The following is a 15,583-nucleotide window of genomic DNA, read 5'->3' as shown; positions in this document are numbered from 1 at the left end:
ACGGTCAACAATTTCTGAACACTTGTTTAGCAAAATGTGTTTATATTTACAAGACCTTTTATTTGATATCCATGAATAAGGGTTGGCCCTTCAAATAAGGGGCCAAGAGGGCTCTAAAGTCTTTTTATAATAACTCTTTACTGAAAAATAATTTGTTATTAATTATAGAACCAAACATGTTCATTGTACATCTGTTTATCTATACGGTACCATACCTAAGACATATGATACGTTATTAGGGGTTTCAAGGGGCCAGATGTCTAAAAATTTGGTCATTAATATCTAGAAAAGGAGAAATATTTTGAAAAGCCTTGTAGAAGTAAAGTTGCTCAAAATAATGTTCTTAACGATATGGGATCTAAAAATATTTTTTGGTGGCCCTGGTAAGGAGTTTAAGGGTCGGCCCCTAAAACACAGTTGTTCGGATATCTCTAGAACAGTTAACAATTCGTTAGTACTCGTGTTACAAAATATGTTTATATTTACAAGATGTTACATTTGATATCAAGAAAAAGGGGCCAGCCCCTCAAATAAGGGGCCAAAAGGGCTACAAATTCTTTTCATAATAACTTATTTTTAAGCGATAATTAGTAATTCATCACAAAGCAGAAAATAAGAGCTTATTATTCAATATTCAAAACTGAAATCCGTTTTAAAATCGGACGATGCAATACAGAGATAAAAAGTTTTAAAAATTGATTTTTCCGGAAATTTTAATTCCACATTCTTGGTTAAGAAAATAGTTTTATGTTCAGAGTTAAATTAACTCGTACCTAAAATTAATCGATAATTGTTAAATCGTACTTTTACAGATTCGGATTTGTATTTGCTATGTCGTTCTTGAAATCGATAAGGTTTGTTAATTCGTACTTGGTATCATTCGGATTTTGTTAACTCGTGCCAAGAATAATTCGATTTTTTTGGTCTTAGTTTCTTATGTTTGTTAGTTTAAGAACCCTGCTTCTTACAGGAACTTCTAGCTTTACTTCCGACATTACCGGAAGACCCACTCGTTGCTTTGCAACGAGCTTTGCTCTAGTATATATGTATAATTGTGCACGAGTGGTGCAATATCTATGCATTTCAAAATAACAACATTTCTTAGGAGGTATGATTTTTCGGAACAATAAATTATGAGCTTTATGTACATTTTATCAAGAGAATGTATTAAAAGATGGGAGTGAAGTATTCGATCGGCTTCATATATCTTCATTGAACTGGAAAAACATACATTTGCATACAATTACTGTTTGAATAAACATGTTTAAAGATATATTTTTATTAGAGTTCAAATTGTTAAAGTATACAGCTTGATTGAATAAAAGTCGGCCAGCTGGTCAATGAAATACATGTAACTGAGTTTCAAAGTTATCAGTAAGAAAAACAAACTATTTAAAGACATTGCATGAAATTGGTTTTGAGATTTTGATTGTTATGAGAAGCGACCCCCCCCCCCACTTTAAAAATGTTAAATACAAATTCCAAAGATATAAGGTTAACTGTCGTGAAATTATAATGTGTATACGTTAATTATTTTTGAAAATGTTTCATTTTGCATTCTCGGCAATAGATAGGAAAAAAGCCTATCATGCGGGTGAAAATTGTCCTTTTTTAGCAATTATTACGGGATATGAGTATGACGTCCTGAATGTCGGTTCAATACAGTCTCACTTAGTGAAGTTATTCTATAAAAAAAATTCCGGAGAGCTATTGTAATACAGCTTTACAGCCACTTGTGAACCAGAGCTGTGTTTTACAAAAGAACTTACGATTTACGACCAAATTATTGAATGCTTTTAATAACAAACTAATCAATGTCTATCCTATTGGCTGTAAATTATAAACAGAAATCAAAATAGTTGAGGAAAAAAAAAATGTTTTTTTAAATATTTTTTTCGTCTATCATTCCACGAGACTGATAATATTTACTTATTTGTCGTAAGTTCTTTTGTAAAACGCGGTCATGTACTGTTTACCATGAAGCATTAACTTAATTTTGTAAAATATCGTCAATACAATATGCAGCGTAGTATACATGTATCTATAACATCAATCTCGCTCACAATTTCCTTATTTTTATTTCAGTTTTTTACATGCTCACAAAAAGTGGGGGTAAGGGGGGGGACCCATATTAATTCAATATTTTATATGTAAATTTAAGAAAATTAGTTACAGCTTTAGATTGTTTTATTATTATACCCCCCGCACACGAAGTTTGGGACGGGGGGGGGGTTATATAGGAATCACCTTGTCCGTCCGTCCGTCTGTCTGTTCAATTCGTGTCCGGTCCATATCTTTTTTATGGAGAAACATTGGAAGTTCTTACTTCACACAAATATTGCTTATGACCCAAGGGTGTTTCATGACCTTGACCCAAGGTCATTTGGGCAAGGTCAAAGTCACTGGCAGAAAAAGTGCAAAATTCGTTTCCAGTCCTTACCTTTTTAATGGAGAAACATTGGAAGTTCTTACTTCACAGAAAGATCCCTTATGACCTAAGGGTGTGTCATGACCTTGACCTAAGGTCATTTTGGCAAGGTCAAGGTCACTGGCAGAAAAAGTGCAAAATTTGTGTCCGGTCCATATCTTTTTTTATGGAAGAGCATTGGAAGTTCTTTCTTCACACAAAGATTCCGTATGACCTAAGGGTGTGTCATGACCTTGACCCAAGGTCATTTGGGCAAGGTCAAGGTCACTGAAAGAAAAAGTGCAAAATTCGTGTCAAGTCCATATCTTTCTTATGGAAAAACCTTGGAAGTTCTTCATTCACATCAAGATTGCTTATAACCTGAGGGTGTGCCATGACCTTGACCCAAGATCAATTGAGGAAGTTCAAGGTCATTGTTTACAAAAATCGGGCTCAGTATACCAATAATTCATAATGTTTATATATTAAATGGCTGCTTGACATGTAGAATTTTGTTTGATTCGAGTCATGTATGTTAACATAAGAATGCAAATGTCCTCGTGCATTAACAGATAACGAACTTAAATGGGATTTAGAGAATAGAAATTACTTTGTGTACTCATGTAAGCATTAACAGTTTCAAAAAATAGAGCAGTTGAAATTTATAAAAAAATGAACGGTGAAATAGATTCATCCAATATTTTCTATAACAGAAAAAATACGAGTTATGATTTTTCTTAGCGGGGGGTATCAATTGTGAGCTTGCTCACAGTTCCTCTAGTTCATTTTGCACTTGCACAACAAAATCATTTTGATACTGAAAAAAAGTATAAATACATGTATAGTTACACAAATTTTTTCGCATAAAATTACCAAATCATTGCAAGTTGTTAAATTCTAACTAATTCAGAAAAAAAAAATATCAAAGGAAAAGCTGTCAGTGTGACAGCGAACCATGATTTCTTTGTGTGAACAGTATCCATAATCCATTGGTCAATCCTGAATTAATAAATACTACCTATCCAGAGAAATGGGGTACTCTATAGGCAATATTTTTCCACAGTTCAACAGCTGGTAGTTTTTCTCGTAAATTATCAGAAATCCAAATCCTAGCATTTTGCATACTTCTGACATATGTATAATTGATCCGTAAAAGAACAACTACGTTTCTTGAAAACTGTACGAGAAGTTATCGATACAATAAGGGTACTTTTTTGGCAGCCAGCCGCCCGCCCGCCAGCCATTTTCACTATCTCAATCACCAGATTTTTCTTTGGAGAACCCGGCTGAAAACTCTCTCTTCAAATTCTTAGAATTCGGAAGCAATGGAACCACAAGGGACCTCATGATGGTCTCCGAACCCCATGCCGCTCAAAATATTTTCGCCCCCATAGGAAATTTCTTAGTCCGTCTCATTTCTAGAAAAGAGTACGCAATAAATTGTGTTCCAGTTTAAATTACATATCAAATTATTTTGGAGATATAAGATATTAGGCATTTTTTTTATAACTCTTATCGTATTTTACCATGAGAATTATATTACAGAAATTAGCGCATCCTCACATCAACAACGATTTTTATACACATGAACCTCTTCCTGTTTGGTCCAATCAAACCTCAATAATTTTCGCAAAATATAATACCGGTATTTTCAATAGAAAAAGTGTCGTACATTAAAAGCTTATTGCAACAGTCTAGCTGAATATTATGCTTATTTTTCGTCCATTCCGGCTTGCCTTTTCCCGCACAGTTCCCATGTAATGTCGTCGAAATTCGACAAACTTGTAGACTTTACATTTGTCAGCGGCGTAGCGTGACCCAAATATAAGTGTAGGCAAACATTGAAGACAAAGGCTTCACTGTACCCCCCTCCCGCAAGGGGGGTTTAGATGGCCTCCCCCTAGAAATTTTTATAAAAAAGGACGCAAAAATACCACTTTTGAGAGTAAAAAATTGTTAGTTTCAACAAATTAGTTATGAGTGTTTTTTTATGGAACATTATGTAAATTTAAAATATTTCATTTCCTATTCTCAGTCACTACATTCAATTCGAAATAAAAGCAAACCAAACTTATATGTTTCGTAATTGAAATATACACCGTATCATTAACCATACTCTGCATGTTTTTGTAAACAAAACCAACAACCGTACTATTTTTATATCAACTTCCTTATAAGTAATAACTGATACGCCACATGTACATATATTACTAGGAGTAATAAGTTTTTAGTGATAAGCAAACTTCTTGTTTAGCTTTTCGTGGGTTCCAGACACAGTTTACAGCAATCGCATGCATGCAAAAAAAACGTCGATTGATATATAACATATGTTTACTGTAATATCATTTGGCGCTTTTTAGTGTCAATAAAGGTTCTGATGGCTTCGTCGTAATCAAAATTGAAAGATTTGTGGACATGCATCAGCGCAAGGCCAGAAAACATCTCCTGTCCCATAGTGGCCCGTAAATACAAATTTTAAATTTCGCTTTACAAAATTATGTGTAGGCAGTTGTATGGAACGCCATAGCTGCCTTATGTGCCTATTTCATGTGAAGATGGTGCTTTATAATATTATGGTGTGGTTATTTCATGTGAAGATGGTGCTTTATTATATGAAGGTGGTGCTTTATTATATGAAGATGGTGCTTTTTTATATGAAGATGGTGCTTTATTATATGAAGGTGGAGCTTTATTATATGAAGATGGTGCTTTATTATATGAAGATGGTGCTTTATTATATGAAGATGGTGCAGGTGGTGCTTTATTATATGAAGATGGTGCTTTTTTATATGAAGATGGTGCTTTATTATATGAAGGTGGAGCTTTATTATATGAAGATGGTGCTTTATTATATGAAGATGGTGCTTTATTATATGAAGATGGTGCTTTTTTATATGAAGATGGTGCTTTATAATATGAAGGTGGTGCTTTTTTATATGAAGATGGTGCTTTATTATATGAAGGTGGAGCTTTATTATATGAAGATGGTGCTTTATTATGTGAAGATGGTGCTTTATTATATGATGGTGCTTTTTAATATGATGGTGCTTTTTAATGTGAAGGTGGTCACTCGGAACTCCTCTTATTTTTGAATACTGGATTAACCATTTATGTATTATCTCGAAATATTGAAAGTAAAACAAAACATTGATGCGATCAAAATCCATTTGATACACTATTGCTAGTTCCTCTTTTTTCTAGCACAATTAGTATATAAGCTATCGAGAAGATCTAGCTGTTTACGACTTTACCCCAACCGAACTTGCATCTATTAAGTGACAACTATATAATGACGGAATATTACAAGAATTAAAGCCGAGTAACGTTATCCTGAAAAGCAGAAAATTGAATTTAATAATTATTTGTGTTTAAGCGAAGGTTATGCCCTAGCAATCTGATTAAAATAAGATCTTTGATCCGCTCTTAATTGGGAGTTGATTTTAATCAACTCTCCTATGCAGTTACTCAGACAAACCGAAAGTGAAACAGTGTTTGGACCTCATCACAAATCATCGCTGCTGACAAGACTTAGTTCTTGAACATAATTGATAAATTCGATGTAATGTATGCTAAAACATTGTTTTCAAGGAAACTTATTTATAAATAGCTTGAAAATAGTCAGATTTTAAATGGTACGAACAATTTAGATATTTTTTGTAGTCGTATGTATTCCTACGCCAGAGTTCAATATAGTCTCGTTCAACTCAACGCTCGGCTGTCTCCGTAAATCTCCGACAAGCAGAGAGTCTCCCTTGCTTGTCGGAGATTTACAGTGTCAGCCGAGCGTTTGGTTGAACGAGACTATAGAGTTCAATATTGCTTGGATCCATACAATTTTCGATAAATATTTCTATTACTGATACATAGTTTGATTGAATTAATTTTATCTTTAAATATTATTTAAGATGATTCATATGGGGGGTTTCTCGACATTCTTGTCGAAAAAGTCCAAAAATTCATATTATAAAAATGTGCGTAATTCAAATACAAATTAGAAACTACATGTACTTGTCATGCAAAATAACATATCATTGATTTTGAAATAAAAAAACATCGACAAAATCAACTCTCGTCAGTTCTTCAGTACTTTGATTTTGTTATTGTCATCGCCCAGTCGGTCTTCGTCATTGATGACCGTTCCTCTTTAACCTAAGTGGTGAGTTGGAGGAAGAGCTCACATTCTGAGTGTTTCAAAACAAAATGTTATAAAAAAAAAACAAAAACAAATAAAGGAACGGATTGAGGATCTGATTTTAAACAGACTGATGCCGTAGGTGATAGGATTTGACTTGAAGATAAAGTAAGGGAAAGTCACAGGGAAAGGTCTACTATACTATAATATAGCTCAAAGAAGGCCCTTTTATAAGTGGTAAAGGCAACAGTAAAATGTCAAGAATTACTTACAAAATATTGTATTATTCAATTAATCATATTTGTCAATTCAGTTGAGATTAAGTCGTACAGTTCATCTCGTAACATAAATACTTATTATGCTAAAAAAGAGAAACTAGCAATTGTGTATTAAATGGATTTTAACTGTATCAATTTTGTTCTAGCTTCAAAATTTCGAGATAATAAATGTTTAACTTAGTCTTCAAAACTTAAGTTCCGAGTGACCATCTTCACATTAAAAAGCTCCATCACATAAAAAAGCACCATCTTCATATAATAAAGCACCATCTTCATATAACAAAGCACCATCATCACATAAAACAGCACCATCTTCATATAATAAGGCACCACCTTCATATAATAAAGCACCATCTTCATATAATAAAGCACCATCTTCACATAAAAAAGCACCATCTTCATATAATAAAGCACCATCTTCATATAATAAGGCACCATCTTCATATAATAAAGCACCATCTTCACATGAAATAACCACAGCATAATATAATAAAGCACCATCTACATATAAAATAGCCACTTAAGGCAGCTATGGCGTTCCATACAATTGCCTTTTTGCCTTGAAGTACGCTACGCCACTGTTTGTCAATTTGTATCATGTTAGATGTGCTATTGCCGAGCCTGAAGATACGAGTGCAAAACTACGGATTGAAAGTGTGCAAAGTTTAACGTTTAATTATATGTAATTAGCTAATTAAAACAATAAAGCTGGAACATGTGCATCTTCAAAAGGAACTGAGTCAAAACTTACATGTGTTTATGCCCTAATTTAATAGGTTACACGATCAGAATTACACACATTCATACTCAGACTCATACACAAATACGAATGCATATTCAGATTGACAAGTAAACATGTCTGGATTTTTGAACACGATTTCCCTCCATACAGTTCCGACATTACTTCCTTGTTCGGAAGTTCACCGTGCGCACCGATCATCATAGCTTGACCTGGTTAATTAACCTTCGTCACCAGAGGAACAAATAGTACGGTGGCTTGAGAAACTCAGTCAGTATGACATGACACTCATTCACCGGCCGGGCAAAAAGCATCTTAATGCGGAAGCTCTCTCTCGAGATGTGATTCAGCCGTGTCGGCCCTTAGGCCTGACAGATGCGCCTAAGGATTTGCGTTGTGGTGGTTGTCACTACTGCCGGCGTGCGCATGAGCGATGGCAGGATTTCTCAAAAGAGGGAGATGATGTGAAACCTCTTGCATCCCTGTTCTCGTCGGAGAACACTCAGACAGGTTTCCTGAAGTTCAACCCTCGCCAGTTGGATTGCCTCCAGCTTGCAGGGAGTTCCTTTGTGAGGGGCCATTAGAGCAGTCATATGAGGGTGTGGGCTTAGGAGAAAGTCAAGTCCCTAGTGTGCGCATGGTTGGGTTGTCTGAGGCGTGTACCGAGCCACAGTTCGTTAGTGAAGAGGCTCATGGTCTAGTAGGGCGGGCAGTAAGGCAGTAAGGCAGAGGTGGCCCTGACTTATCGGCAGAGGTATCGGAGGGTATATCTCTTTCGTCGTATTGTCCAGAGGAAATAGTGAGAAAAAAGAAAGATTTGCCTCCTTTTTCGCTGGCTGGTAGGATCCCTGGAGTCAGGGGAGTAGGGGATTTAGTTTACTGGCGCCGTAACGCAGGCAAAAAGTAGAGTCTGTCTGGCTTGGCCCCGGGGTTGTGATAGCCGTGAAGTCTGACACTATCTGTGAGGTGCGAACTCGCCAAGATGTGCTAATTCTGCATCACGACAAGTAAAAATCTGGCAGGCACGCGTTCTGTCCCAGTGGATACGCGACTATCAAGCCCGTACGCGTGTCATCACAGAACCAGCAGTGGAGGAATCGAAACAGTCGCCACCAGAGAAAAGCGACAAAAGTGGGCGAAGACTCCGTATTGCCAAAGACCGATAAGCCGATAAATGCGCCGTTCATTGCGAATCGGAGCCGGTCTCGGATTGCCACGGAAACATCACATCATCTTCAGGAGTCGAAGAGCCATAGGCGAAAGAAACAGGGTGGCAAACGCAAACGATATGAGCATTGTGTGTGTGTAAAACAAGAAATATCGTGGGTCTTTGGCACAGTGTGACCAGTGTAAATATTGCTTTCACCCCAGTTTTGTGGGTAGGGGAGATGAGGAGGTCATGAAATTGTCAAGATATTACTGCCCTGACTGCACCCTAGTTGTCGAGTAGGTTCGGGGGTTTTTGGGGTTGGATTGGGGGTCACGACGGTAGCTTTGAGGTTAAGGATACAGCCAGTTGATAGGTGTTTATGTTCCTCCCGCTCAATAAGCGGGAGGTTATTTGGCCGCTAACTGCGGTCGGCCCCATTGCCAGAGGGAAGCTAAACGCCCCTGGATCCTGGCGCTGGCAGACTATGCAGGATCAGGCAGTCAACCCAGAGGAACGTTAAAACAATTTGAGCTGTATTTTTTAGAATTTTATTTTACTGCAGAAACCTGCTACTATGGTTAGTCTGCATGTAACTTATACTTTTATTGTAAATAAAGTTTGAAAAATTCATTAGTGTTTGTTAGAGGAAAGATTTTTCTCATTTCCGTAAAAAAAATTTCAACATGAAAATGAGCTTTTCTGATCACAATTTGTCCGTTGTCTGTCGCTGGCGTCGTTGTCGTCGTTATCGTCGTCGTTGTTGTAAACTTTTTACATTTTCATCTTCTTCTCAAAAACCACTGGGCAGATTTAAACCAAATTTTGCACACAACACCACTAGGTGAAGGGGATTCAAGTTTGATCAAGTGAAGGGCAACGCCCTCTTTAAAGGGGAGATAATTGAGAATTGTTGAAAATCTGTTTGTATTTTTCAAAAATCTTCTTCTCAAAAACTATTCGGACCGATAAGCTTAAACTTGTGTGGAGGCATCCTCAGGTAGTGTAGATTCAAGTTTGTTCAAATCCTGGTCCCCGGGGGTATGGAGGGGCCACAGGAGTGGGGTCAAGTTTTACATAGGAATATATAGAGAACATCTTTAAAAATATGCTTCTCAAAAACTATCAGGCCAGAAAAGCTCAAAATAAAATGGGAGCATCCTCAGATAGTGTAGATTCAAGTTTGTTTAAATCATGGTCCCGGGGGGTAGGGTGGGACCGCAATTGGGGGATCAAGTTTTACATAGGAATATATAGAGAAAATCTTTAAAAATCTTCTTCTCAAAAACTTTTAGGCCAGGAAAACTCAAATTTGAGTGGAAGCATCCTAAGGTAGTGTAGATTCAAGTTGATTCAAATCATAGTCCCTGGTGGAATGGTGGGGCCACAATAAGGGAATGCATTTTTACATAGGAATATATAGAGAAAATCCTCTCAAAAACTATTAGGCTAGGAAAGCTCATATTAAAGTGAACCATCCTCAGGTAGTGTAGATTCAAGTTTGTTCAAATCATGGTTCCTGTTGGTAGGGTAGGGCCACAATAGGTGGATCAAATTTTACGTAGGAATATATAGAGAAAATCTTTAAAAATCTTCTTCTCAAAAACTTTTAGACCAGAAAAGCTCAAATTAAAATGGAAGCATCCTCAGGTAGTGTAAATTCAAGTTCGTTCAAATCATAGTCCCCGGAGGTAGGGTGGGGCCACAATGGGGGGGGGGGGGATCAAGTTTTACATAGGAATATATAGAGAAAATCTTTAAAAATATTCTTCTCAAAAACTATTACGCCAGGAAAGCTCAAATTAAAATGGAAGCATCCTCAGGTAGTGTAGATTCAAGTCTGTCCAAGTCATAGCCCCTTGGGGTAGAGTGGGGCCACAATTGGGGGATCAAGATTTACATAGGAATATAAAGAGAAAATCTTCTTCTCAAAAACTATTAGGCCGGGAAAGCTCAAACTTGAGTGGAAGCATCCTCAGATAGTGTAGATTCAAGTTTGTTCAAATCATAGTCCCCTGGGGTAGGGTGGGGCCAAAATTAGGGGATAAATTTTTATACGGGAATATATAGAGACAATCTTTGAAAAACTTCTTCTCAAAAACTATTAGGCCTAGAAATCTCAAATTGGCGTGTAACCATCCTCAGATAATGTAAATTCAAGTTTGTTCAAATCATGGTCCCTGGGGGTAGGGCGGGGCCACAAATGGGGAAAAAAATTAATATAGAGAGAAAATCTTAAAAAATCTTCTTATCAAAACTATTTTTTGAGTGGAAGCATTCCCAGAACGTATAGATTGAAGTTTGTTTAAATAATAGTCAGGGGGTAGGGTGAGGCCACAATGGGGGATGATTTTTTACAAAGATATATATAGAGAAAATCTTTAAAAATCTTCTTTTTAAAGACTACTTGGCCAGAAAAGTTTAAACTTGTGTAGAGGCATTCTCGGGTAGTGTAAATTCAAGTTTGCAAAATCACAGTCCCTAATGGTAGGGCGGGGCCGTGATGGCGGTTTGAATTTTTACATAGGAATATATAGAGAAAATCTTTAAAAAATATTCTGGGAAAGTTTTCGGTCAAAAACTCAGGACTTAGTGTGAAATAACAGATTATGCAGATTTAAGTGTGATGAAACCATGATTCCCTATAGAAAAGATGGGCCACGAAATGGGGGAGGGGGACATAAGAATAGAGAACAATCTTCTTACAGGTACAACAACAAAAGGGGCTTGCTATTACCAAAAAAACAGGTGGATAAAAATTGGCAGATTTTCTATTATTTTTAGCAAGATCTACTGTACTTAGTTGTCAAGATATTTTGATACTGGAATGCTAATTTGATCGGATTTGAGGCAATTGTTGCTCAGGTGAGCAATGTGGCCCCTGGGCCTCTTCTTGCAACTTCCGTGGTTTCTCTAGTCGGAATTTGGACATTCCTCCGCAAAATGGGGGGAATGTAGTGTATTTGGGATGGTTAGCTTCCGGTTTTTTTTTATGGGGCACGGTGTCCTTTTCGTGGGCTTCTGCCTTTTTTCCTGGGACCTCGACAGAGAAGCCACAAGAAGGTCTGCTGTTGATCGTGTTTGCCTTTTGTAGTTGTTATCATAATAATATACCTGTTTTCTACTTAAGTGATATGTTGGCTTGTTTATTGACCGCGGAAATATCTTCAATTCCATCAATTGTCTCAATTTTCTTGGGTTGAAACTTTGGGCGTTTTAGCCAAATGAACTTGATGTCTGTCTTGCTGACATTTTTGTAGCTATTGAAAGGGGAAAAAAGGATGTTGTTATAAAATAGTCTTAAATTAATTAAGATTTAAAGTTTAAAAGAATATTGATGCACAGAAAAAAAGAGGAACAGCTGCAACATGATGGCAGAAGTAGCTTCTCATAACACATTCACACGCCAATTGTTTGACTGTGTCGTCAATTCAACTTAAAGTGAACGACAGATACATAATAATGTAATGAATGTGTATAATTAAGACCAATTACACGTACCAGTAAATATACACAATGTAAACAATAAACAATTTAATTTTCCGAATTTCCGCTCGGTTCTATGGTTTCTCCGTTTAATTATTTACAAGTCAAAATACATGAAGATTTCATAGTTTTTTTTCAAAAAAAAAAAAAAAAAAAAAATATATATATATATATATATATATATATATATATATATATATATATATATATATATATATATATATATATATATATAGCAATGTTCGTGCATGTTATTTATATTATCTGAATTATCATTAAACAATTAATATCAGGATCATGTGCCTGTCTCGGTGTCTGCATGGTATCGACTTACTGTAACTTTATACGCCATATTCCGCATGCTGGCCTTGACTAAACCAGTAACAAACTGATTTTCTTGGTCGTAAACAATCTTCAGAACGTGATCGCTGTTCATGGAATTTTCCGATCGTCGCTGAAGTTTGACACGCCCCTCAGTTTATGAGGCCCAATAACGCGAGGAAATCGCCATGTGTATTCTTTTAAATCTCGCGATCTGAGATTCATTTACACAACCTTTTTTACCTTTACACTTCGACGACTCATTAAGAGATACCCACAATGACCTTTTTAGGTACTAAAAAATCACACCCACATTAAATCAGATCGTATTTAATTGTTTAAAAGGAATCGTTAGTTGTTCAGTGTACATTTACGACATGGTCAATCCTCTTTTCTTGGTTCTTGGCCTGCCAGTTTGGACGTCTCTGTCCCAAAACATGACGTGTTTTAAATCAGAACATTGATAAAAAACAATATTTAAATAAAAAGAAACACATCACGCATAATATTTCTAGTATATAAATTACTATACCTTGGAGACAAGAACAGTTTTCTTATCATTGGCTCCCCGCTTATACTTAGTTAGGTAAAGAAAAGTGCATATTTAAAACACCAGCAAACGTGTATTCATATTCGTGGCCAACGATAATGTATAGTAAATATAAAACTGTTTCAGTTCAACAGAGTGTGTTACTATTGTGAATACAAAAAGTAATCATATATACTATTTCTTTTTCTTTTGACTAAATGTAAATGAGAAACCAAATTTTTACCCATGTTTCCCATGCGCCCTCTTTCACATTCGCCCAGGCGTCAGTACTTTCAAATGCAACGAATAGACAAATGATAAAAAACAGGCTGGCAAAGAAGACACGGGTCATCTTAGAATGCAGTGAAACTGAAAAAAATCTAGTTATTATATTCAGGTGCATTATTAAGATCTACAAAATGTTATGATATGTTTTAATAGTTCTAAGTCTCTTTTGTTTTATTTGTTAACGTTTCGTAATTAATGTTATATTTCAAGGTAATTTATTTCCAATTTGAATGAAATAAAAATGATTTAATGTAGTTAGAGCTGCATGTGGCGTAGGTAGAAGATCACGTAGAAATGTTTCCCTAGTTAATATCTATATAATGCCCTTGGTTCTAGTATGTTTTGTAGCTTTTGTTTACCTACACACAATCACACACACACACACACACACGCGCGCGCGCATATATATATATATATATATATATATATATATATATATATATATATATATATATATATAAAATCTACATTTCTACATCAACAATATCTATGAATGACTCAAGAACTTAAGACGAACAAATTATTCCAGATAAAAAGTACTGTTTGCATAGCCACGTTTCAACTTAACATGTATACGAATAAAGGAGTCCATACATGCATGCAAAATTGGATAAGCGGAAAACTAAATCTGAAATAAAAACCTCCGCTTTGCTACAAGTTCATTTTTGTCTGCGCTTTATTCCTTAATATTGGAACTTCAATAAACATTCATTTCATTAATACGGTTTGTGTTTATAACAAATTTTACTCATAACACTGAACTTTCTAACAATCCGAATCTGACAACTCAAACCCTGAGTAAACAACATCCTTAATGCAATAGTTTAAGGTAATAGTTCGCAAATTAAATATTTGTATATCGTTCCATATGATAATTATACGTGTGCGATAAGAAAGGAAACAAATTTAAAAGTCATACAGCCATAAAAGTACTTACTTTTCGGTTGTTGGAGAACAATAGTGATTATAAACCAACCTTACAGTAATATATTGATAACAGTTACGTAACGATGTTGTCAGTGTTTTTTTAATCGAGTTCGCGTTCATTACTACATAGTTTTTAATTCACGAACATGTATTTGAAGAAGGCTTGCTTTCACTGTTTGAATAATTTCCATCTAAAAAAAGTATGAAATAGCTCGTGTTTTATGATGAAACATATGATTTGAAATATTATCGGCCAACTAAATTGAAGTCAATACGACACGATGGTACCTTTAAATATAATTTTATTTGGTTTCAAGTATAATGTCGCTGTTTTTTCCTTTTTTTAAAAACTCTTTTAGAAATATCCATTGTTTCAAATCGATAGCAGAGGGAATAGATATAGAAAGAGAAATGCATACATACGGTGTTTTTGTCTCTCGGTTAATTCGATACGCAAGGACATGCTCTTCGTATGAACAGTTTTGAAGGCAATGAAAGCTTGCTGACAAACAAGTTGATAAAATAGGACAATCAACAGTCTCTTCTAATGTCATCTTTTTGTAAGTTCTATGGTCGATACAACGAGTTTGTCAGCAAATACAATCTTCAACTTGGTCGCTTGCTGACTTATGTTTTTCATACTAATTGTTTAACCTTGATTTATCACCTACTTGTCGACAGACTTCTCCGGTTTTAAATATTGATATACGACAACATTTTGTTGCACCTCAGACTGTTTACATCAGTATAACTTACATGTAACGTACGTAATAATAACAAAAATGAGAAAAAGAAAAAGTTGAAATGCACCGTTTAGCTTGTCAAATTACAATACACGGCCTAAAATAAAAATTATTTGGAGATTTTCCATTCCTAAAGGGATAAAGGTACCCGGATGACAACGTTGAAAATTATGCGAGGTGTTCCGATTGACTTCCAAATCGAGAAGATTCCCAGATCGTACATGTGGATCTCCGTAAGAAATTGGTTTTCGTTTCTCAGATTTTTTTCCAGTGAGACACGATAACGTATCAATTAATATATCTGAAATTTTCCATTTCATCGACTTCAGTTGCTTTTATTTTACAGGTATGTGTATTCTTAAATAAATCATCCAAATTTGCGGCATAGATAACTTGGAAAAGACTATAATATAGATTATAATTATATTTAAAGTATCGACCCTTTAATTTCCGAGGTGAAGGGTCAGAGTTATACGTGATAAACGTACAAAAGTTGTTAAGAGCAATATCCAGGTTTGCTTCGATTAATCATCACAACACTTTTGATGCTAGAGGTCTCCCCCTGCACATGTCATTATATGAAAGC

The sequence above is a fragment of the Crassostrea angulata genome, chromosome 2 (genome assembly GCF_025612915.1).
Source record: "Crassostrea angulata isolate pt1a10 chromosome 2, ASM2561291v2, whole genome shotgun sequence".
In the NCBI taxonomy this organism is placed as follows: Eukaryota; Metazoa; Mollusca; class Bivalvia; order Ostreida; family Ostreidae; genus Magallana; species Magallana angulata.
This window is presented reverse-complemented; position numbering follows the sequence as displayed.